General features: G+C 41.6%; 1 long non-coding RNA gene across 1 annotated transcript in view; it reads right to left on the bottom strand.

Annotated features, from left to right (window-relative positions):
* The window catches only part of LOC109273408 (uncharacterized), a 145767-nt gene extending 124242 nt beyond the window's left edge, over nt 1-21525 (bottom strand). The window contains exons 1-2 of the long non-coding RNA XR_002083032.2: nt 21449-21525; nt 8188-8305 (exon numbers count right to left, since the gene is read on the bottom strand). This is a non-coding gene — a long non-coding RNA (uncharacterized LOC109273408). The remainder of the gene's footprint in view (nt 1-8187; nt 8306-21448) is intronic.
* Nucleotides 21526-22207: the final 682 nt, after the last annotated feature.

Here is a 22207-nt window from a genome sequence, read left to right as displayed (position 1 = left end):
CAGAAAGTGGGATATTACAGTCTCCAACTATTATTGTTGAATTGTCTATTTCTCCCTTCAAGTCTGTCAGTTTTTGCTTCATGTATTTTGGTGCTCTATCGTTAGATGCATATATATTTATAATTATATCTTCTTGATGGCTTGACCCTTTTACATTATAGAATGTAATTTAAAAAATGTTTATTTATTTTTGAGAGAGTGAAAGTGAGGGAGGGGCAGAGAGTGGGACACAGAGCATCTGAAGCAGGCTCTGTGCTGAGAGCAGCAAACCTGATGTGGGGCTCAAACTCACAAGCTGTGAGATCATGACCTGAGCCAAAGTCGGAGGCTCAAACAACTCAGCCACCCAGAATTTTTGTCTCTAGTAACAGTTTTTGTCTTACAGTCTATTTTGTATGATGTTGTGTAGCCACTCTAGCTTTCTTTTAGTCATTGTTTACATGGTATATCTTTTTTTTCAACATTTCACTTTGAACCTACTCATGTCTTCCTATCTAAAGTGTGTCTCTTTTAGACAGCATGTAGTTGAGGGGTGCCTGGGAGGCTCATGGGGCACCTGAGTGGCTTAGCATCTGACTCTTGATTTTGGCTCAGGTCATAATCTCATGGTTTGTGGGTTTGAGCCCCACATCAGGCTCTGGGCTCACAGTGCGGAGCTTGTTTGGGATTCTCTCTCTCTCCCTCTCTTTTTGCCCCTCCATGTGTTCTCTCTCTCTCTCTCAAAATAAATAAAATACACTTAAAAAAATTATACGGCATGTAGTTGAATCATGCTATTTTTAATCGATTCTTCCAATATCTGCTTTTTAATTAGTTTGATCATTCACATTTAATGTAATTATTGATAAAGGGGATTTATGTTTCTCATTTTCTTATTTGTTCTCTGTATGTTGTGTCTTTTTTGTTTCTATATTCCTCCATTACTGTCTTCTTTTGTGTTAAATAGATATTTTCTATTGTACCATTTTAACCACCTTTCTTGTTACATATTTTTTAAGGTGATTGCCCTAGAGATTGCAATTAACATAATAATTTATAATAATCTAGTTCTGATTAATGCCAACTTAACTTAAATGACAAAACTTTGCTCCAAATAGCTCCATTGCAAGAGCCTAAATGTCCACCAACTGACGAATGGATAAAGAAGATGTGGTTTATATATACAATGGAATACTACTTGGCAATGAGAAAGATTGAAATCTGGCCATTTGCAGCAACGTGGATGGAACTGGAAGGTATTATGCTAAGTGATATAAATCAGGCAGAGAAAGACAGATACCATGTTTTTACTCATATGTGGATGCTGAGAAACTTAACAGAAGACCATGGGGGAGAGGAAAGGGAAAAAAAAGTTACAGAGAGGGAGGGAGGCAAACCATAAGAGACTCTTAAAAACTGAGAATAAACTGAGGGTTGATGGGGGGTGGGGGAGAGGGGAAAGTGGGTGATGGGCATTGAGGAGGGCACCTGTTGGGATGAGCACTGGGTGTTGTATGGAAACCAACTTGACAATAATATATATATATATATATATATATATATATATATATACACACACACACACACACACACACACATACACACATATACACACACACACATATATACATAGATACACACACACATATATGTATACACACACACACACACACACACACACACACACACACAAGTAGCTCCATTGCTCCTCTCCTTGATACTGGTTTTGTCACAAATTACATCTTCATACACGTTGTGCACATCAACACCTATTTATAATGATTGATTTAGGAAGCCGTTTTTGAAATCAGACGGAGGGAAAAGTAGTGAGAAACACAAAGTACATTGTTTCTGTCTTTTATATGTACCTATATAGTTACTTTTACTAGTTTGCTTTATTTCTTCAGGTTGAATTGAGTTACTATCTGGTGTCCTTCCATTTCAGCCTAAAGAATTCCCTTTAGCATTTCTTGTAAAGGAGACCGGCTAGCAGAAAAGGCTCTCAGTTTTTATTCATAGCAATAGACCCTTTTGATGGTTGCTTATTTAGAAACTTTTACTTGGTCTGTCTGTTGTTTATATTTTTGTCTTATTTTCTCCTTCATTTTTATAGGATAGTTTTATTGAATATGAAATTCTGGATTGACAGCTTTGTTTCCTTCAACGGTGCACGTGTCATCCCACGGCCGTTTGGATTCCACGGTTTCTGATGAGAAATCAGCTGCTAATTGTTTTGATGACCACTTCCACATGACGAGTGTGTGCTGTTCTTGCTGCTTTCAAGATCTTCCCTTTGTCTTTGAACGATTTCTTTATTAGGCATAAATCTCTTGAGTTTATTCTACCTGGAATTCATTGAGCTTCTTGGATGTATATATTAATACTTTTCATCAAATTTGGGAAGTTTCCTGCCATTATTTATTCAAATATTCTTTCTACCCCTTTCTCTTAATTTTCTTCTGGGACTACCATTCTGTGTATGTTTCTGTGCTTCATGATGTTTTTTGAGCTTCTGAGGCTATGGTCACTTTTTAAAATTCGTCTTTCTTTCTGTTCTTCAGACTGGATAATCTCAATTGACCTGTATTCAAGTTCGCCGATTCTTTCTACTGCCTGCCCAATTCCGGTGTGGAGCCCACCTTGTGAATTTTTGGTTTAAATTATTATACTTTCCAACCCCACGATTTTTTTCTTTCTTTTTTTTTTTTTTTACAATTTCTATCTCTTCAATAATATTATATATTTGGTGAGACACTGTTCTTATGCTTTTCTTTAATTTTTTTTTGACACGGCTTCCTTGAGTTTTTTTAAAATATATTTAAAATGCCTGACTTAAAGTCTTTGTCTAATAAGTCCAACATCTGAGTCTTTTCACAGACCATTTCTATTGATTGCTTTTTTGTTGTTGCTGTATACTGGTTATATTTTTTTGTTTTTTTGCATGTATTTTAGTTTTTACTTGAAAACTGGACATTTTACATACTCTAATGTTCTCTAGAAATCAGATGTTTCCCTCTCTTCAGGACTTGTTGATATTGCTGCTTGATGTAGTTGTTGTTATCTATTTAGTGACATCTGAATTGTTCCATAAAGTCTATGTTATTTGTCATGTGTGGCTATTGAAATCTCTGCTCAGTCATCTCAGTGGTCAGGTAACAATCGGAGAGAGATTTTCTTAAATGTCTAGAACAACAAGCCTCTCCATCTTTGCTGAGGGATTCTGTGTGTATCTGGGGGAACACCTTCAACACTGAGCCAGGCAGTTGACAACTCTGCCTTAGGCTTCACTTTCCTGCTTGTGCAGACCCTCAAAGTCAGCCAGAGATGAGTGGTTAGGGCCTTCTCAGGTTATTCCTAAGCATGTGCCCAGTCCTATACTTGTACATGGACTTCTAGATTCCCAGGAATACGTTGGAGCTTTACAAGCCCTAATGACATTTCATTGCCCTTTTAAGCATCCGTGAAGGAGGATTGGCTCAGATTCCACTGCCTATCTCTTTGCTCCTACTTTTCTTCTTCTTCTTACTTTCATGGCTTAGCATTATCTCCTCAGCCTCAATTTGTCACAGTGGGACTGGCTCTGCTCTCTCTGGGATTTTAATTCCAGATCACCTCTTTCTTCTTCTGGACCTCATGCCCAGCAGAAATCCTCCAGATTTGGTGTTTGTCAATAGTTTGGTTATTTAGAAAACATGTAGCTCCATTGTTAGCCCCCTTGAGGTTGAATATGCACAACTAGACCAATTTGTATTGGGAAGTATTAATCTTGTCTGGCAATGCTGGGCATATATAGGATCCTTTTCTCTCTCCATTTCCTGATTCTCCTATGCTCCTAAGCTATTTATCTCATTAAAAACTATTTCAAAAAACTTTCACACTGCTTCTAGTATTCTTTTGCCTGCTTCGATCTATAAACTTTGTTATTTTGTGTGTGTGTGCTGTGCCTTCAAAAATGCAAAGCATCACCTTCAGTCTTCCTTTACTTTCACGAATCATTTTCTAGAAGTTGAAGTCTCAAAATTCACATCAGTGAAAGTGGACAGAAGGACACCAGTTGACTTAAAAAGTGGCATCCATTTAATGAAGGGATGGCTGCTGAGTGTTTTGATTGGTGTAGTTTTTTAGTTTCTCAGCCATGGGGCAGACAGATGGAGAGGAATATATTATTTCCCTATTTACCTTTTTGATGGCAGGTGTCATTGGTTTTCAGCTGCATAGCACTGCCAGTCCTCAGTTTTGTTTTTCATTGTAGCATCATTGGTGGGGGGGGGGGGGGGGGGAGGCACAGTTCTGAGAATATTATTCCCACATGCTGGAAATAATAATCACTATCTTTCCTAACATTTGGGAAGTATTATAAAGTTTAGTCATTTTTTTTTTTGGTCTCTTTATGGGTAATCTTAGAGAAATCTTGGGAGAAGCCAGAGCAGAACCGAAGCCATTTTAAATGAAAGTCAAGCAGACAGATCCAGATTTCTAAGGGCAAAATCTTGTTTTCTTGGTTGTGGTCCGGGGGGTTTGTTATGTTCTCAAGTTTTAAAGATTCTTATTATCTATGCACACTCAGCCTTCAACTCTCCTTATGTATAGGACTCCCAAGGATGCTCGACGTGGGAAAAGCTTTAGCAGTTAACTTTTTGAGAAAAATTTTGAAAAAGTAAACTTGGGAGTCTAAGAACAAAGTCTGAAATTTTCTTGTGAATTTTTACATCATGGGCGTCACCAGCTGGTGATGTTTAAACTCTTTCACAACTCGTAGGCACGAATGTCAGAATGAGTGAGCGGAATGGACTCTGGGCAGAATGCCTGGACAGGGACCTGGGGCCCCAATGCGCCAGGCATTTATTCTTTCGTTGCTGGACATTTTCCTATGAATAAAATAGGATTATGATATGTGCCCTTTTTTCTTTACTTCGCAGAGAGAACTCCGAAATGACACTCAGGAAAAACAATTCATTTTACCGACCTTCAGAGAAAAGCCCGCTGAAGAAATTCCGGGCGTTGTGCTTGGCACGCGTCTGGCACCTGCCGGAGCCAGTGCAGTCAAAACCAGCCGCGACGATAATCACGGTGATGTCGCTGCACTTGCTAATATACTTTTCAGCTGGAGTTAATAAGCAAAGCGGTAGTCCGAATATTACCATTCATCTTCTTCTGGAAAATATTGTCAACGCCTCTCGATGAACTGAGGGGTGACCCAGGCAAACACTCCTTTCACGTGTTGCCTGGTTTATGCCCAGCCCTCTCTCCCTGCCTAGTTTTCACCCCCACCACCGTGCCGGGCAGACGACACCATTAATATGCAACTTTGGGAAACCGTCTCCAGGCCCAGGCGAACACATCGCCCAAAGAAACTCCTCGAATGGTGGTGCGCTGGCCTTGGGGAATCCGTCGGCTTCTGTGTGCTCCTTCTCAGCCTTCCCCGTTTGCCTACATTCTAACCGCCCGTACAGGCAATCATAGCACTTCATTGTCCAGTCCCATCATTACAATATTGTTATCATCTGAGCTGGAGTCTGACACTTTCTCTAAGACCTTTCCAATAACCCCTTTACTAGGCTTCAGTACCAAACCATTCAGGGCAAATCTCTGCTTTGTGCTTGTCAGCCTTAATAGACTGGATGTCACTTGAGCCTGTAAAAAGTGCCTGCTCCTCAGCTGTCAGTCAGTCCTGGCGGTGTCAGCGGAGAGCGTGGCTGGAGCTGGCTGGATTAGAGGGTAGTTACGTTAGCTGTCAGATTACTGACAGGCTGACACCCACACTTCCAACTTCCTCTTACTGTATTTGGTGTCTGTTGAGCTCTCTGGACCTTTCTTAAGGTGGATCCCTCTTTTGGAAACAGGTCATAATTTGGCCAGCATCTTCTGAAGTTGGGCTCTTTTCTCCCCCCCCCCCCCCCCCCCCCCCCCCCGTGAGGATCTGTAGAAAGCTTCTCATTTTAAGCATCTTTCACATGGCGGTGAATATTTTTAACCCCGTTGCGACAAAACGTCACCGCCTTATACTTTCCAAGTTATGGAAACTCTGTGGGCGTGCATACGTGGGCGTTTCAATTTTATCATGTTAATTAGTCAAAGAAATAGAACTCCCGACTGAAATGTGCCTTCTTATCTCCTCCTCATCTACAATCTTTTCATCCTCCTCTTCGATCGCACCTTTGTTTGACCCTTTGTGCTAGGCAGGAAGCTCCGTGAGAGAGAGAGAGAGAGAGAGAGAGAGAGAGTGTGTGTGTGTGTGTGTGCGTGTGTGCATGCACGTGCACGCATGTGTTAGAAGGTGTGGGTGTATATGGAACTGTTGACTTATCTACGAATGTGGATATATATTCATACTTAATGAAAGGCAGTCAGCTAACGGCTGAGGCAGGAAGAACAAATTGGCAACTCTCCAAACCATGCCTTCGTTAATATTCACCTTGAATGCAGCCAATTAGCGAATGAAGTGTCTCTCCCTCCTTCCTCTTCTTCTTTTAATTTCTCATTCGCTCCTTTCTTTTTTTCTCTCTCTCTCTTCCCCTCCTTTATTCCTTCCCACACTTGTTAAGTGTTTACTATCTTGCAGTCTCCACACTGCGCGCGGGGCAAACAACAGCAAATGTGCCTACACCCTTGTCACAAGTTCACAGCTGCCTGTTCACATTCCGCAGGTATGTTTGAATTTCACAGGCTTTTATTTCTGACCAGGGAGGCGAGATTAATTAACACTTTCATTTACTTAGGCAATAATCAAGGCTGATTTGCTTTTATTAAACCAGGCTTTAGGACCAGAAATGCAACTTTTGCACAATCTTGACTTTGCTTACTGTTTCACCCTGCTACAGAATTAAACCTGAGTCTGCATTCTGAGAGCAGCTTCTAGAACACACAGGCCCATGCACATGGGACGCTGTGTGATTCTAGGGGCGAGAAAGCACTAGGCTTCAGAAAACCTACCTGTACTGGGAGAGTTACTTCCGCTTGTTAAACCTCAGTTATCTTTTTTTAAAATGGGGATGATGATGCTTATCTGCCAACCTCATAAGCTTGGCCTATAGTCCATACATAACTGACCATCTATATGAAAGCCCTTTCTAAACTGCAAGGTACCACAAGAGCAAATTGTGATCATAGTATTACTCGATCTGGTTATGTACAGAATTGATATCGGCCTTAGCTTACTTAGACCCTTTTACTTATTCTTATCTCCTTGGCCACACATATTTTGCTTTTATTTTTCTACCACATAACCACAGGGCTGAAAAAAATACTCCCCTGTAAAAATAATCGATTACGTATTATTAAACTTATGAACTCACACTCAAATCAGGAGCCTTTAGTGGTCCTCCCCGGTCCTTACCGTGCTTTTAACAGTGTTGTGGCTTTTTAAGACCATTGTTGTTTTCAATGAGCCCAGCAAAATGGTTCAAATTAAAATGAGTCAGTATCTACCTCAATTGCTAGGAAGTTGCATACTGCTTACAAGTCCAGAAACTTGACAGGATAAAGTTCAAACCAGAGACCAAAAAATGTAGTAAACATATTAGAAAGGCAGGGGGTAGAAGAGTGGTACAAGAACGTTATGGTTTCAGTGCCAAGGCCAAAGACATATTTTTTCCAGCACTTCCTCCCCATTCCCCAAAAAATTTTTTTAAATAAAAAGACCCTTATATTTCACCCAATTAAATGTTGGAAAACAGCCTTTCAATATTATTTACAAGCATCCAGAAGTTTTAAACTCAACAACTCTCCCACCTTCTCGCTTTTGCTCTAACACGCATTCTTTATGCTGTGTGCAGTTGGGGTCTGTCTACCCTGGGCCACAATAACCACGGCTCCCATTATTCAACTCATGGGGTGAAAAACATCACATCTAACAAATAATAAGTGGGTTGTGAAAATGTTTCGTTTGCAAACCGAGGGTTCTGGCCACATTCTCGTTGAACTTCCCGGGCAAGGATTCCGTTCCACGTCAGCACATTTCAATGCTTTTCCAACCCAGTTCCTTCCTGAGCAACGCTCAAGAATGAAGGCCTGCAATTTCCAAGGTGGCTGTCACCGGTAAGGGGCTCACCGGTGCCCCCAAAGCTGAGGAAGGTAGCTGACTGATGGAGAGAAAGAACTGCCAGCCTAGCATGGCACCATACTTAGCGGAGGGAGTTGACCGGCCAGCTTTTAGTAAGACCCTCCACCTTATTTTCCACCCGAAAGTACAAAGCGTGTTCTCCATACCTCCTCTTCATCTCTGCTGCAGGCTAAATTCCAAAGTGCAAAACTCCTAAGACCGTACTTGTGGACCATGCAGCCAGTGTAGGCCTAGGTATGTGACCTTGAACCTCGCTTTCCTTATCTGTAAGAGAGAGAGAGTTATATTTATAAGACTTACACTGGATTAAATGGGATAATTCATGTAAATTTGGCGTGGTGACTGGCACACAGTAGGTGCCTAACGAATGGTGGTTATTATTACCATTAGTATTACAACTTCTCTTTGTGTTCTCGTTTTGTTTCTTAATTTTTTTTTAAATGTTTTTATTCATTTTTGAGAGACTGAGACAGAGCCCGAGTGGGGGAAGGGCAGAGAGAGAGGGAGACACAGAATCCGAAGAGGCTCCAGGCTCCCAGCTGTCAGCACGGAGCCCGACGCGGGGCTCGAACTCACGAACCGCGAGATCATGACCTGAGCCGAAGTCGGACACTTAACCGACCGAGCCACCCAGGCGCCCCCGTTCTCGTTTTGACATAGGCCGAGCTCCCTGAGCCTCTGTGGAAAGTTGAAGAAGCCTTCAAGATGTTAGTCTTAGGCCTACCTGACCTTGTGCAATGATACGTTTCTAGTCATTCATTCATTTGTCCTCGCGTTTATTTCGTTCATTCATTTAACAAATATTGAAAGGTCTGCGGTGTGCCAGGCACCCGGCCAGATGAAGAGTCACAGAGATAAACATTCCTTGCCCTCCGGGGATTCCCGGTCAAGAGGAGTAGGCCGAGATATTACCATTCCGAGGAATGTAACCACAGCTGTAACAGAAGTATGGAAATGTGGTGCTAGGAGCATTTAGGAAGAGGCATTTTCTTCTCCTAGAAATATTAGACAAGGCTTCCAAGGAAAGACACCTTTGAGGTGAGTCTGCGATTACTCTGCTGAGTAGAACAGGGAAGTGCATTTTAGGAAATATGCCAAGACGGGACCAGACTGGGACCAGGTGTGTGTCTGGAGCGGGAGGGAGGGGCGTGGAGCCGTGGGAGAACTGCAGCCACCGTGCTGCGGGGGGGACAGCAACACGCAGGTCCGCTGACGGAGCCTCGTACCCAGGGCTTTCCTCAACGTTTAGGGATCTGTTGACAATTTTGAATACGGGAATGGCAGGGTCGGATTGCATTCCAGAAATACCATGCTGGATGCAGGGTGAAGGGCATATCCGTGCCAAGAGTACAGCCCAGCAGGGAGATAACAAAGGCCAGAGACAGGGAAAATGGAGAGGAAGGAATGAATCCGGAGGCATGGAGGAAGAGGGGGAGGACACCGCCTGGCTTTTGGAGAGCCGGGGCCTCAGGAGTAAAAGGAAGCAGGGGCTCACGGTGGTTTCGGATTTCACTCAGGTGATCCCAGAGAGAGTGAAGTCTTCATCAGGCCGGCAGGTATGATGGAGGACCTGGTTTAGAGGGAGAACCAAAGGATGAGGACAGGCGGGGCCCCAGGAGGGAGGAGTTTGTAGTGTGGGGCAGGTGAAGTATGAGGCTTCCATGGGATATTTAGAGAATACGTTCAATAACGACGTGATGTGTTAAGTGAGAGCCCGGGAGGAAAATGAGGGCATTTCTAGAGTGGGCTTGGTGGTTGAGGCCACAGCTGTGGAGAAGGTTGGAAGGAGACGGTAGCTGAAGAGGGCACTAGACAAGGACTGGGATGGAACCCCTGACGCTCCAGTGTTAGGGATGAAGCAAGGAAGGGGGCCCTGGGCAGAGCCCAAGAAGAGCTGGGAAAGCAGAGTGCTGGAGAAGCCACATGGATGGTGGTGAAGATGATGGGAGAAGGGTGGCCATTTGTATCTCGGAGAGAAGTTTGGGAGGCTGAAGGTCTTCAGGGTGGAAGATGACCAGCAGCCCTGGTGAGAGGAAGTGCCAGGACTTCTAAGGGGTAACAGGAGGCTGGGGAGAGGGGTCAGAAACCAGGGGAGGGTATTACAAGCTTGTGGGGGTGGAGTGGGCAGGACAGGCTGAGCATGAGAGGCAGAGGACTGGCCCCGAAGGGCCATCAGTTTCCTGCTTTATGGTTAAAGTCGCACCTCTCTGCATCGTGCCTTATTTTTCTTACCACAAACTTGATTGCAGCCTGGACATCTTTAGGCCTGTTTCTTTACCCCTTTAAGTATGTTTCTTTTCCAACATACATAATAAATTGAGAGAATTAGCATTTGTCATCCCTGAGAATCCCAGGTGGCTCCAAAAGAGTCCCGAGTAGCTTCGGTTACATATCTTTTCGTTCGGAAACTGCTCCTTTCAAACTGATTGCATCACTGCCTCCCGGAAAACCCGACAGGTATGCTACTCCCCTTGCCTAACCCCGCTTTCTTCCTCGCAGCAGGCAGGAGTGACAAGCTGCCTGGAACCGGCAGCTGAGACACCCAGAGACCCGGTGTCTTTGAACAGCATCTAACGCTTCCTTCCCCAAACTGCACGAGCGCCTGCCTGGGCTGAGCAGCAAGGAGAGACATCTGTGATATCTGATGACAATCATCTCTGATTAGACTGTCACTACCCAGCACAGGCGAGCCGGGGCCACAGCTAATTAGCTATGTGAGGCCAGCTCTCTGTTTACTGGAACCGTACTAACAAGTTGCAGCTTTTCCAACGCAGAGGAGTCACTGCACATATGCCAGCCGGGAACCCTTCACTCCAGCAGTTTAGGGACAGGGCTGCTACTTCTTTGGTACACAAAAACCATGAAACGTTAATGTCTTTGTGCCGCGAGCCGCTCTTAGTCCATGTTTCCACCTTCTGCAAGCTGTCACTTCAAGAGAAAGTAGTAGAATGAACTGCTTGATAGAATCCGACATTATCCTAAGTGGGCTTGTACTTTTAAGTGGACATCTCTTACTTCCCGGTTTTCCGTGGTTCCTGGCCTGTGTCAGGGAATCGGTTAGGTCTGAGAAACGTAGCTATGACTGGCCCTTCTCATTTGAGCTAAAAGGTGAAAGAACCAGATGAAGAACTAGATACTTCGTGGAAATTAAAGACACAAGCTCTTTCTTATCCCCTTGGGGATTGGTAGAGTTCGATTGTTCATGAACATAATGCATGTAAGGATGTATTTCCAGTTGTTGCTATGGAACGAGTACAGCTGGAATTACTCTCAAAATGTTTTTCTGAGCTTTTTTAAACCTAAGTGAAAGTGTCCGTGTAAATTCTCATTTGCCCATTACAAGGGCTTCTCTGATAACTTCAAGAGATTATATGCTATTCTGTAGCTTACGTTTCCTTTAGAAACAAGTGCGTCTAATTCATAACAAACGTAGGGGGCAGAAAACTAGAGTATTTTGCAAAGTTAATGAAAATTAGCAATACCACTCTTTGGATTACTGTCAGAAGCCCAAACCCTTGCAAATAGACTCATTTTTTCACATGACATATCTACAACCTACTCTTAACAGTCGCTAATTTCAGGTCAGAATAAGATCAGTGTTTTGCTGAATTCCTACTCTCTTTGCCTTAGAACCAGTTTGTTCAGAGACTTTCTGAAAACAGAATTTCAGCATAATTCTGAAAGCCTGTATGTAGTTATATAAGTGGATGACTGTGGGCTCTTAACATTTGAAATTGATGAATAGTTTTACTCATTTTCTGATGAAAACTATAGATTATGCTCTTGAAAATACGTATACCACAGTACAAAATGCAATCTGCTAGGAATATAAATATTTTCAATAAAGTCTATTATGGATGCGGCATTTACTTTTGGCGCTGTTTAAAATTTATGTATTTACATTTATCATCAAAAGCACATTTCGGGATAGGTTTAGACAAATCTCTGTATTTAAAATTCAAAAAAAATGTCTTAGGCATGTTCATTCATTTTGTTTATGTCCATAATTTAAAACAAGCAAACTTTTTCTCTTAATGAAAGTGTGTGTGTGTGTGTGTGTGTGTGTGTGTGCGTGTGCGTGTGTGTGTGTGTTTTAACTTTAAACAAAATTCCCTCTCCAGGTGGAAAGTTGATTACCAATCTTTGGTCTGGAGGTAAATTTTACAGCTGTTTTAAACCCATGAAAATGGGTCTTATATTAGAAGTGCTGACACAACCTATCCACAATGTATGGACATGAACTATACCGCTGTAATAAGCAGTTATTATGTATGTGTAAAAATAATGAGAGGCCGTGTCTGAAGAGAGTTAATGTAAAATGCTAAGCAATTATAGTTGGTTACACAGTATAGGTTAATATTCCTTCATCTAGCTGCACTTTTTTCTTCTTTTGTCCTCCAGAACTCCTAATGAAAATTTGAGACCTGACTGTAATGATAAGCAGCCATTCACACGTCCTCTGTGTCAAGGCTGTTGCATTAATGCTTCCCTTCATATAACATTTTGCATAGCCTAAAGCATCTATTAAAATCCTTTGTAAAATTCATGAAACAAAAGTGGTGGGTTGAGTCTAGGGGGAGAGAAAGTAAGCTGCTTATTAGCAAAAAGTCAAAAACACAGGGCCAATTACAGATCCGAACAAGCAGGGCTAAGGACCAGCATGGGGAGTAATTCTTTCTCCAGCCCAATGGGCTCAAGCGAGGGGCAGGTTGGGTGAAAATACAGCAACAGTCGGAGCAGTAATTAAACGGAGATGTTTGCAGTTAGAAACAGCTCTATAACAACGCAAGGAAATGCTCAACTAACACCATTGTCTGGCCTCACAAAGATGCTAAATTGGAAGGATTTAGGGTTGCTCCCTGAAGAAGAGACTGGAGGTAGTGAAGAGGGGCAGGGGCTCAGGAGATATGTAAAGAATCTGTTTGGTATTTCAAATGTTATAAATTAGATTTTTAAAAGAGAGAAAGAGAGAGGGAGAGAGAGAGAGAGCCCGCGCCTTCCTACCGACCCAGCAACATAAAACCGAATAAACCACAATAAGATTGCCCTTTTTCTGTTATAAACTTGGCATTAAGCCTGTCATGTTCAATGACAGCCTACTAGGCCTCATGCTTTACCCTTTGGAATTTGAAAGATTGGCAGGTGTCATGATTTCCTTAACATAAAAGACCTTGCAGATAATGTTCACCATGCACATTTATACGTCCATAACTCCACTTTCTGCGTTTCAGTATCACTGGACGAGCTTTCCAGACAGGCTGGTGGTGCGGGGGGCTCCCCAGAAGTATATCTGGCCCGAGGACAGTGTTTACTGCCAGAGGAGCTTGCGGTCGAGGCCGTACTTTTATGATTTGCCTTAGCAGTCTAAACATGCGCCATTTACAATAATGAGCTGCTTTGTAGAAAGCGGCTCTCTGAGAGCATTGTTACTTTTCTTTGCAATGTTGAATGCAACAAGAATGGCTCTCCTCTGACTTAATGCTAGAAACAGGGTCCCATTTAAACAATAATCCCCTCTCTTTCTCTTTGCAACCGCCCATCCCAGCCAGATTCTTCCAGTAACTCCAAGAGAAAAAAAAAAATCAACATTGAGGGAAACACAAATCCCTTACTGAAGGCTGAGAGTTCTATTTCAACTGGCATCACCTAATGGCACCTGTTTGTTACCATCCAATATCACTTTAAAATAAACGAGTAAGTCTTTTCAGAGGAATCAGTGGCCAGAATGAGAATCTGACTCTTTTTTCCAATCCAAAGAGAGAGAATGAATATAAGTACTAACCGTTTAACAAAATAAGTTTCAAGTGAGAAATTCAGTAAATCTGTCCCCACACATCTTAAGCTTTTTAGTATAGACAAAATTAAACACATGAAAAGAGACAGTAATACAATAACCTCCATGTACTCATCACCCAGCTTCAACCAATATCATCTCATGCTTATGACCAATCTGGTTTCATCTGTATTTCCACTCACTCCCCACCTTGTACTGTTTTGACGTAAACCCTAAGTATTATTTCATTTATCAGACCTGTAAACATTCCAGCAGGAATCTCTAAAAGATAAGAATTCTTTGGTATTTTTTAATAGGTCAAGGAAATAGTTGAACCTCACAGCCTTTAAAACTTGTGTGGATATGTTTTCCCTTGAGCTGCATTTCTCTAAATAATACCATTCTACCACATGTTGAAAATATAAAGAACAATTCAAGAGCATTGCTAATCTCTGGTTTGTTTCAGAGGAGAGTTTTTCTCATTTATTTCGGGGGTACAGGTAGCCAACTTTGCTTCTGTGAGCTATTGTATTATTACTTGTAAATGATCACTTTTGGCATTCAAATATAATTATTTGCTTCAAGGTATCTATCTTCGTGGAAATCGGTTCCACAAAAAGTTTGATTCAAAAGGATATGCTGACCTCTTGCTATATGCCAAGCTCTGTTAGATACAGGAAGAAAAGAAATGGCCAGGCTAGGAATGAAAGATACATGAAATAGACCCATTCCTCTCACAATGACCTCCAAACTTGTTGGACATCTTACAGGGATCATGTTACTTAATTGCTTTTTACAGTGCTAAATGATGCTAAATAAAGAAGAGTTGTTGTTTTTTTTTAAGAATGGCAAAAACTTGCCATTTCCAGCCCTTATACCACTGTTGTTTCCTTAATTGTCCCAAAAGATAAATCTGCTACTCAGATGTGAACCTTGATGTACTCCCTACTCATTAGTAGAGAAGGCTACCCAAGCCTTGCAAAGACAAATACATTTACGCATAAATTGTAAACATACAAAAGTGAATTACTGTATTTGTAAAAACTTTTATGCAGATTTTTTTCATTAAAGAAAACGTTTCTCTCCTTTGGTTTCTTACGTTTATATTCTCAGTAATTAGCCGGAAAATACCACAACTTTTAAATGGCAACATTTTACCTCTGATATCCTTAGAAAATCAAAGTGGGGGTGGGTTGACTTGGTTATTTGACATAGCAAAATGATGTAAGTTTCAAAGGAGTGGAAGATACTGATTCTTTTCAAAAGTTTTGTTGTAATATATAAACGACCACCTGTAACAGAAATTTGAGTTATTCATCATATTAAAATGAATACCCATGAATTTACCACCCAATTCAAAAACTACACTACGGCCAAAAACTTTGATAACTCCTGTGTGGCCCTACCTCACCTCCTGAGATGACCTCTATCCTGAACTTTGATTTTATACCATTTCATAGATTTTTAAAAGCATAATTTTGCTACATATGTACATATCACTACAATTGTTTAGCTTTGCTTATCTGGGGGCTTTTGATCACATCATGTGTAGTCTTTTGAAACTTTCTTTTCTACCAAACATTTTTTGCTCAAAGATTCATTCATAATGTGGGTGCCTGTATGCCACCCATATTCCCTGCCTGCCTAATACTCCATTGTGCAAATATAACACAATTATTTATCCATTCCCATCAGTGGGCTCGGAGTGGTTTCAAGTGTCTCTGTTTGCTCTTTTTTCTAAAAGATGCTGTTGCTAGGAACATTCTTGTCTTTGCCTCCCGGTGCACAAAGGCAAGAATTTCTCCAGCACTGATTTTTTTTTTTTTTCCCTCCTAAAAATCCCAAGAATGGCAGTGGGGGAATATACTGCTTCTCTTCCTGCTATTAAAGCTGTTTTACATCCCACTAATTAAATACGTTTCAAGTAAAAAAAAGTATATAGTTTTTAAATTACAGTTTTTATGTAGGTAGGACAGTGGGATTATGACCAACAGCAGGCAGCTTCTGCGTGGATTGAATCATGAAGCCCTAGAACTGGGAGAGTGAACCAAGATAGACGTGTCAGAGGTTTCTGAACAGAAGAACCCCAAAACCTGCTCGAGGCAACCATGCTGACAGCAACCTTTTGCTAGAAGTGGTTGGGCTAATAGGAAAAGAGCACGAAAGGAAATGAAGTCATTTCAAGCCAAATGAATATGGGAACTTAATTTAGGCTACTTTTTTTTTTTTTTTCCAAGAGAGCATCACAAACAAAACAAGGGGGTGGGGGGGGGGGACCCCACATGGCTTCTATCTCTGGAAACTTAAATGAAAATGCATGTTGGGCAAGATATCTCAGAATTTTCTAAACTATTATCTCCCTATAGTTTCACTAACATGTTAACCTACTTAGAGCAATTAGTGCTTCATTAGTAAGGCTAACTAACTGTTGCCGGGCCCTGTAATGATTTGCCAGGCTTTCCAGATACAAGTGCATAATCAATGTTTTCCAATTACTTCTATAGTGCAACCACTATTTCAAATAAACTAGATAATAATACAAACCCATTACTGGAGCTGGAGTAGCAGAGGCATTTAATTGCAAGGCAGTTCTTCTCAGCTTTTAAAATTTTTCACACTAATGAAGTGTCATACAAAAAAGTTGTATTGATTTTTCCACCACATGGCTTCAACCACAAATATGTAATTATCCCTTTTATATCTAGCTGGGGGATTAAAATAATCTATAGTATATAGCCTTTACTTATCCCTGATGGGTTTAGTAGTACTTTTACCCTTTTCAAAATATGCAGCCCTTTGATGAATGAACTTTAGGCAAAATGTTGCTTTATCTGTTTCAAATCTTTGCTTTTTAAAGTCAGTTTGTGTGCAGGCATTAAAGTCTGAAATCTCAAGCTTCCAAAACCTCCTAAAGAACACATTCTGATATAATTTAATTTACCGAGAGCATCATAGATATTTTTCTCCATTAGAGAAATCAACATGGGTACATAGCACTGCGCATTAGCAGTACCCCCATTTGCATTTCACTATAGTTACATTTTTATTCATAGCTAACGTTTTATTAACTATGTTATATTTTTACACAAATAAAGTGGTCTTGGCATTAATTGGAGCCAAGTCTTTCCCAGGTCTTCAGGAAAAAAAAAAAAGGTAGGAATAATCCATTGGCATTAAATTTCTTATTTTCTCATCACGGTTTGGTCAATAAAGGAGGAAAAAGTATTCTCTTTACAAAAACAGAAAGTCATTATAAGCATAAAATGAATTTTGCAGAGATCGAGAATTAATGCTGGGAGCATACGGCTTTTTAAAAATTAGCTTGTCTTTCTTGATCTTTTTACACATAAATTGGTCCCTTTCAACATTTTTGCTGAGAATTCTTTTGGTTACATTCTTTTGGTTACATTATTTCAATTATGGTCAGTGTAAAAATAGATTTAAAAGGGTAAAAAAACACAGCTTAAATGTCTACAAGACCTTGTTCTTAACATTCATATGTCAAAAACTGTATCTCCCTATAGTTTCAATAACATGTTAACCTACCTACCACCCTTTTTCCCAGATGCAAGGATTTTCGCGATTTCCTGCCTTTCTGTGTTTTTGTCTTAAGGAAACATTCACAGTCAAATTAATACTCTATATTTCAGAGTCTGAAAATTCTGTCAAGGTGACTGTGGATATTAAAAAAATGTTATAAGTCAACACCGGAAAGTCTTGAAGCAAAAATTTGGTGGTGTAGAGATATAAACTTATTTTTTTGTGTGACATTTTAAACCTAGGTGTTTCATGTTAACTTCAAAATGTTTCCAAGCAGAGCATTATGAACAAAGAACTGTCTGAAAAGAATTGCCTCATAATAAGAAGAGCAAGCAAAAAATAAAAATCCTCCAAGTTACCATGTGTATGTAGATTTCCATATTTAGTACAGTATCTCTAATCTGTTTTTGAAAACACCCTTTTTATCAAAAATACCTTTCCATCTATCAGTTTTCTATATTGAGCTATACTACTAAATTGTGAGAGAAGCAAAATGTAAACAAACGTAATTTTCATTTTTATTCATTTATTTATCTTTAATGTCATTTTTAAATAAATGAAACGAATGGATTTAGAGGCTAGTTATGTACATATTTAGATATAACATCCATGCAAAGTATCCTTCATGGTAGAGATATCTGCAGAGAAAGAATAAAAGGTAAATGAAAAAATTGATAAAGTAGGGCAGCTTAGATACTATGGAGAGCTGCAGTTTATTTTTAAATTAATTCACACACAAAATGTTTTAATATTGATTTCTTAAAAAAAAAAAACATGCCCTTGAGATCTATTTCACACGATTCTTCCTATATGTAGGATTAGTTTCGTTGGCCTTCTGTGGTTTGCTTTTCTTATATTTTAAAACACTGATCTAATCGCCTTTAGGGATCCAGAGAAGCAGTGGTCGTGCCCATGCTAAAACTAAAGCTGGTTGGGAGGTGAAATACTCCTATTGTAATAGACAAAATTAGCTTCAATTCTTATTTTCACATGCTGTATACAATGTATGAGCAGGCTTATGCGGTAGTATAGTACGAGCAAGAAATATGACTGTATTAAAAACAGATTATCATCAAGAATTGTGAGAAAGATAAAAAGTGAAATTTCTGTCAAGAGGGAAGAATGAGATGAGCTCCACACTGTGGATTTCAACTCTCAAGTCCACATATGACTGGTAGTGGTGTATGTTTCCAAGATACTAAACGCCATTACCTTGACCGTCGACATGAAGCGATCAGAGTCATATTTATTGATGAAACTCTCAGCTCCCAACCAGCTGCACTGAGTGTGCATCATACAGCTGTCAACAGAGCCGGGGCCCCACAACGACGTGCACTTGTGACATTTCCCTTTCATCATTTATGAAAACAAAAGATCTCGAAGTTTGTAGGACACCAGAGTAATTTTAAAATAGTTTTCATGAATATTATATCGTGGTCTGTAAAATAAGCACTTTTCTGGCTTACGGTTTTTAGGAGAATCAATTGCACACCAAATTAGAACCATAAACACGGTAGTTATTTCAAGGATTCTACTCCTCACGTGAGGGTTACAAGTACAACCAGCTATTTGGGGAGGTACTTAATTACCATAATTCCAGAGCATAATTCTTTTCATGATGTGTGATGGTCTCACCTACACATGATTGCACAGGTGTCGTATAAGTTTAAGATCCTGAAAAGCCACTTAATTATTTTACTCCTTCAAGGTAATACTTTGCGTCTTTGACATCGTTTGGTAACTAGAAGATGCAGGATGATGCAAAACTAACAATAGTAAGCAAAGAGCAAAAGGACTGGAGGGTCTGGTGCCCACAGTGATATTAGATTTGATTGAACTAGTAAGTCAGTAATGACCTTGAACTGTAATTTAGGGAGAGGGTTCCTCAAGAAGAAGTTATTCCTGGATGAAGACTAGCAAATTATATAAAATTGTGAGATTTTTCACATATAGGTATTTTTTACGAATAGAAGAACCGGGATACCTGACATAATGTGAATACATGCATTTTGGAATCGAATGACCTTTGTACTCAGGTTGGTCAGGTACGATCTTAACCTAGAGAAGAGCTTAGGAGGGAGTCTAGTCAATTGCTTGTTTGATTTTGTTGTTGTCGCTTTGGTTTTGTTTTGTGGTAGGGAGGTGGAGGAGGAGGAGGAGGAAGACGAGAGAAAGCATCGCTGGACAGAGGTGACAAAGAAGTGTGGTTTTCGTATCCTCATTCAAAGCTGCCTGGGATACCCACGGACCTACCTATGAAATATAACGTGGACTGTCACTATACGGCGACAAAATTACGACCGATAGGAACATACTATTCATGTAGATCTAAAACCACTTGATTATTAAAATCGATTGTTATCTCCGTATCTTCTTGCATCATCTTTTCCAAACAGACACACATCTGTGGTTTTCATTTTACCCACAGGGAAGCTCAGGTGGGAACGCGGTGAACGTTTGGGAAACCAGTTATTTAAACGAAAGAGAAATCCGGCAAATGACTCTGAAGAGATTCAGGGCACGTGTATCTACATATTTTAAGGCTAGGATGCCTTCCCCAGGAAAGGCCTGAAGCCTTACTTGAGAGGAGAGACAGAGAGAAAAGACTGCCTTGCATTACGTGTGTGGAAACTAGCAGTAGGGTCTCCAGTTGATGGAAGCAGGTCTTCCCACTATCTGGCAGGTAGTCCAGAAAGCACTGGGATGACCCTTTCCCAGGTGCAAGATCAGAAAGCATGCCCCCAAATCACCTTTCCTCCCTCGTACTGGCATCTCTGGCAGGAAAGCAAGCCCCGAATCCCGACACCCTGAGCCTAAGGCCACAGTTTTGACCTCACTGCCCCGCAAACCCCACCTAGGTCAGGGTGCAGTTAAAGAAGTGCTTTTTGGACCTGAGTGTGAGTAGCTCAGGTCCTTACACCTGAGACACACCCCCGCGGGGGCCACCAGTCCCTCTATGACTCCTCGCAAGCCCCAGCTGCTGGAAGTCAGTGTGTCTGGAGGGATTACCTGTTCCAGATAAGACTGAGAGTGAAAATAATTCCAAGGAGGGATGTTTTGGACCTGGAGGCCATGGACTTCAGAAGTTGGTCTCGTTTTCATCCACCCCCAAGGCTTCTATTAGCTTCCTCATCTGTAAAATGAGCTTCGTGGAGATGATTTGAAGATTATTCGAGATGATGCTTTGCAAAGCACAGACCACAGTGGCTGGCATGTAGAAGGCCCTCAGTAAGTGATAGCTACTCTTGTTCAGTGCACAAGATAGTAATGCACCTCTGAGTGTAGCTGTGTATGCGTTTCTCTGAGTGAGTATATGTGTGTGCCTATCATCCAAAGAAGAACTGGGAGAGAGAGAGGAGGGATAAGGAAGGTAAGAAAGAAAGAAAAAAAGAAGACATGTAAAAAGTCTTGGCACCTGTCCCCTTCCACAAAGCGGGCATCACCTCAACCCCTCCCCTCCCACCCTTCAACTGTGGCACTAGTCCCTACAGGTTGGGGAGGTCCCATCCAATTTACGCTGTCAGTTCATTTTCCAGATCCCCCGTCCCTCCTTATTTGTATCTTACAGCGAAGAAGCCAGAGGAGCAGTGTTCCACGGGGGTTGAGATGAAGCCTGTCAGGCAGCATCAGAGCTGAAAATTACAGCTGATTAAAGGAATAAAAAAACCTCCAGGATCATTTGGTATTCTGGAAATTGACAAGTTTAGGTGCTACCCCTTTAAATAGCTGCTTGGCCTCTCCCGCTCGGAGATGGAGCTTTTCCTGGAACCGTGTTTACGCCCCCGAGAAACAGAAAGGAGTGAACTCACAACCTTTAATGGAGCTTTAAAAGCTTTGTTTTCCCTCTCCAGTGTTTTTTAATCTTCAAAACAAAAGCACTCGGAAACTCGCATCCGAGCAGAAACAGCACATCTTCCTAACCTAACCGAAGTAAAGCTCCCAAAGCCTCGGAGGCGGGTGGGCTGTGAATACTGCAGCTGCAGTCTATTTTCCAGGGGGGTGAAAAACGCTGCAAAGCCCCGTTTCCCTTCCTAAAGGAGCATAGGAAACGATCTGCTCCGCGGTGGAAATAAAAATGTGAGGTTGGCACTTACCGGCGGTCACACTAATATAATGCCCTCTAAAAAGCCCGCGATCACCGTGTTCACAGCCATTAAACTTCAGGGATGCGATGCAAGCTGGCGGTGACGCCGGCCTTCTGGAGCCTGCGCTGCGCGGCCTCAAATCTTCCCGCTCCTTACTGTGTTTTGTGTTTGCTGCTCTTTATGGGAGCGCACGTTTTTATTTTTTTATGGATGTTAAAACATTTATAACCGTACAAGGTCAACGCAGAAAGGCTTGCATCGAAACTGAACCGGCACAAGTAGCCACAAGGGATGGATTAAACCTAGAAGTTAGAGCGAACATCGCAGACGGGGGAGGGGGGGGATGCCATTTCAGGACAAACGCCACCAAAATGGCAGCCCGACGAGGGCGGAGCCAGCAGACCTGAAAGGTGTCGTGGGGTCAGCCTGCGGGCGAGGTTCCCAGGCCCCGGCCTGCTGACCTAGGGGGGTGCCCCCGTTCTGCCCCTTTCTAGGCTGTTTCTGCCTCCCACCGCCCACCTCCCCGAGTCCTCCCCGGTGACCCCGTTCTCACCCTTCCTGTCACCCACCGCCTTTGGCTTGTCCTCCGGGCCCTGCCAGGACCCAGACTAGCAGCCTGTCTCAAAGACACATGGAACTTTATTCGGGGACATCTACTGTGAGTCTCCTAAAGTTTTGGGACACGGGTGCCAATTGATTGATTTATCATTAAAAGATGAGGACAGGCGTGGCAATTTTCTCTTCAAACATCAGAGAGAATCAACTTGG

Source organism: Panthera pardus, unplaced genomic scaffold (assembly GCF_024362965.1).
Source record: "Panthera pardus isolate Hobbes unplaced genomic scaffold, ASM2436296v1 HiC_scaffold_10, whole genome shotgun sequence".
Taxonomy (NCBI): domain Eukaryota; kingdom Metazoa; phylum Chordata; class Mammalia; order Carnivora; family Felidae; genus Panthera; species Panthera pardus.
This window is presented reverse-complemented; position numbering and strand designations above follow the sequence as displayed.